Source organism: Ursus maritimus, unplaced genomic scaffold (genome assembly GCF_017311325.1).
Source record: "Ursus maritimus isolate PB19 unplaced genomic scaffold, ASM1731132v1 scaffold_26, whole genome shotgun sequence".
Lineage (NCBI taxonomy): Eukaryota > Metazoa > Chordata > Mammalia > Carnivora > Ursidae > Ursus > Ursus maritimus.
In genome coordinates, this window is record NW_024425119.1 from 7,746,778 (window position 1) to 7,750,702 (window position 3,925).

Consider the following 3,925-nt stretch of genomic DNA (forward strand, 5'->3'; position numbering starts at 1 on the left):
TAGGAAGAGGGGTTCAAAGTGTTCTCAGATTCCTGGAGGGCCTTGACCAAAATGAGGGGATAAAGCTGTGGCCTGAAGCGGCTCCCATCTAGGCCTCTCCCCAACACTGTCTCGGCCATTCTGGGCTGCCACAGCACCACGTGGGCATCACCTCCTGCGAGATGGGGAACCAGGGAGGGAAGAGTGGAAGCAGGGGACATAGAGGAGGGTCTGAGGAAATGGAGTCTTCCAGTAAACTGGAGAGTCAGAACCACAAGTGCTGGGTTGGCCTGCGAGTAGGGCCCCAGTGCGTGGCTGGAGACCCACTATGGTGGAGCCCCAACTGACTTTGACACAGGGGCCCAGGAACCACCCAGAAGGAGAAACCCTCTTACAGGGCTGGGATCCAGAGCAGAGCCCAGCAGGTAGGGGCTACACATGGGGAGCTGTGGCCACTAGAGGGAGGCAAGGTTCCGCGGGACACCATATTCACCCTGAGCTAGGGGTGGGATGGGAGGAATTTCAAGGTTGTCCCTTCTGTGGGCCTCTAAACTGTTTCTACTCTGAGTTCTGGTCCTGGGCTCTCTGCCCTCCTGCCCAGCTCCAGGACTAGAAGAGGACTTGCGTCCTGTATGGGCAGGACCCATTTCTCCGCTGTTCTTCCTGTGTCACTGACACCTCAGCCATTTGCAGTTCAAAGAGCTTCTTCCCCCGCTCCTCTATGCCTCTTAACTTCAGTGTGGGCAGCTCATCTTTCCCTTCTCTCCTGTCTCCTGGTGCACCTTTCCGTTCCCCTTGGGGCACACTGTACTTTTCTCTGGGCCTCTCAGTTTTCTCTGGGGTCCACGATAGTCATCTTTCTTCTCCAACTCCTGGACTGACGAAAGACTGTTTTGGTTGGAGCCACATTTCCTTACCTCTGCCCTTTCTTCCCTCCTTCCTAGGTGGCCTTCTCTGGCAGCCATGCCCACCCCCCACCCCTCCACCCCCCAGGTACTGGGTTGGATTGGGTTACAGCTAGTTCTGTCAGGGCCTCCCGGGCCCCTCTCTCCATTTTCCCTTTGTGCCGTTGCCTGGAGACCAGCGGGTTGTGGGGGGCTGGGGCCATAAAGGGAGCTGAGGTGTGGGATGGTGGGGTGTGTGTGTGTGTGTGTGTGTGGTGTACCCCAAACGTGAATGGTGAGCCTGGCCCTCAGGTCGTGGAGGAATTGGTGGGGGTAGGCCCTGGCTTCTCGGACTCTCCTTAGTTTCCGTTCCTACCACTGCCTAAATTTTTCTTTTAGGTTCAGGTATGTCACCATCCTAGCCCATCCCTCCATGGTTAAAAAAGGAGAGAGAACAGCTCAGCCTAGAAGGGAGCTGGGAAGGGCCTGGGCCCGGGGCCCAGTGGGAGACTGAACTGAGAAGAACAGAAAGAGAGGAAATGCAATGGGGAGTGAGGAGGAGGAGTCTTGGAACAAAGTTGCGGGGGTGGGGAGAAGGGGGGGAGCATTCAAGGGCACAGAGGAAGGGAGGGCAGGGATCACCAGGGAGAGGGGGACAGGGAGCTGGCCTGGTCTCTGGAAGGCCCTGAGGGATAAAGAAGGTGGGCATGGGGTAGAAAAGTGAGTGGTCAACCAATTCAGGGGCTACGAAGAAGAGTTGTGATTCATTGCTAGGCCAAGGAAGGCTTCTTGTTCAGGTTCTCTAGTGCTTTAGAATCCGCTAGAGCTTTTGGGTAGTCCCAGAACTTGCCTGAACCTGGCCCAAGAAAATATGAGGCAAAACCCACTGAGTTGCTGTAAATCCAACTTCTTCCTTCCCAGAAGCCTGGTGGGATCCTGCTATTCAGGGCCCATCCTTGGCCTCTAGCTGGCTTGGCCCCACACATGCCCTACTCCCACCCCCAATCTGGAGAGCTAGTAAGGGCTCCCAATCCAGGCTCCAGCTCCAGCTCTTCCAGTTTCCCAGCCTCTCTCCCTCCCATTCTCTGGCCTTCCCAATCTCAGCTGCCAAAAATCACCCAGTGTCTTGGTGTCCTTTGTCCTGGGAGATGTTGCTGCTTGGTGTGGGGCCAGGGAGACAGCCCAGAAGAAGACACTGGTGGTGGACTGGTGGGGGTGCTGGCTTCAGGCTGAAGACTGGAAATGGCTGGCTGGCTGACAGTCAGGCTGCTTGGAGAGTGGGGAGGGTTGAAGGAAGAACCTGTGGTCTGGGGGTGGTGTGGGGATTGTCTCCACAGTAGGACTGGGATTGGGGCACCAGGGCACCTAGGGATTTAGCTCCACCTTGAGCCTAATCCCCACCGGATTCCTTCCCTGTGGCCCAGAGTACTGTCTGTGGTAACTTCAAACAGGTTTGAGAAGGAAAATGGAGACACCACCAGACGGAAGGGCCTGAAGATGGTGTCCTGCTCCTATAAATTAATCCCCTCCNNNCACGGGGGCTTGCCCTCCCTGACTTCTATCATTTCCTTCTACTGCTTTCCCTTCCCATCTCCACTCTTGTCTTTCCCATCCTGACCTCCCTCCTTCTACCACCAAAGGCCTTGTTTATCTTACATTTCCTTCTAATCTTCTTTACCCACTTCCCCCTCCACCCCAACCCCATTCTATCCACCTTTGCCTAGCCAACGGAAACCCTCCTCAGTTCTCTTGGAAATCCCCCACCTCCAGAATCCAGCCATCCCGGCGTCTCCCCACTCCTTTCCCACCCAGCACCCCAGGTTCCCTAGAATATGCCTCTGGCCCCACCTCCTTGGTCCCTTAAGGTTGCTCACCTTTCCCCTTCTCTCCATGCTGACATCTCTGGACTCTCTCCAGCTTTCCATCACCACCCCCCCCCTCTTATGTTCTCTATTCTTTTCCCAATACCAATCACCTCCAAACAATTCTCATCCAGAAACCTCATCCACATCTGTATGTCTACATCTTTACAATTTTTTCCCCTCCCCATGACCCCAAGCTTCCATCCCATTTTCCCTCATCATCGCCCCCACCTCTCCCGCTACGTGTCTGCCACAGGCGCTGTCATCCCAAGCCTTAGTCACCCCTCCTTGTCACATACCTCACTGCCCCCAAAGCCCCCACATAGCTCCATTTTCGCAATGTACCCCCATCAGACCAATCTCTGCCACACACCCACAACCTCCTACTTCCTCTCTGCCACAGACCCCTCTGCCCCCAAACTTCTCCAGTCTGCCCCTTCTCTGCCCTTACAACCGACAGCCCCTCCTACCTAGCCCTCTCCGGTTCCCCACATTCCGCCTTGGCGAACCCCTCCCCGCGCCCCAGCCCCCTCGGCCGGCCTCGGCCAACTCGCACAGCGCCTCCTCCTCTCCGGATCCCCCTCTCTCCCCCCTCGCAGCTTGCCTCGCGCTCCCTCCCTCGCGTCTCCCTCCTGGCCCCTCTCTCCTCCGTTCCTCCGCGCTCCCTCCTTCTCCCTCTTCCTCCCTTCTCCCATCCCCCTCTCCCAAGCTCCCTCCCTTCGCCGTCCGCTTTCCTGTGCGAGTCGCCGGACGCGCCGCCCAGCCCGCCCGCAGCCCCGCGTCGGGCCGGGGCCTCGGGCCGGGACCCATTTGGGGGGGACCGCTGGCCTCGAAGAGGGGCTAGGAGGGGCGAGGGGGGACGACCGCCCGGGAAGGGGCGGGGGCCGCGGGCGGAGGCCGCCTAAGGGGCCGGGGATCGCGCGAGTGCGGGCTGCGCGGGGCGGGCGCGGGCGGCGGGCGGGAGGCGGCGGGTCAGAGCCGAGCGGAGGGCCGGCCGGGCCGCGGGGGCGAGCGGCGCGGCGGGGGCGGGCGGCGCGGCCCGGGCATTCCGGGCGGCCGGGGGGAGGTGGCGGGCCTGGGGAGGGGCTGAACGAGAGCCGGGATCGGGATCTGCTCCGGGGGCAGGCGGGCGATCGGGGCCAGGTGGGGGAAAAGGGAGGGGATGGGGGCCGCCCTCCGGGGGGCTCGGGGCCGCCGCCG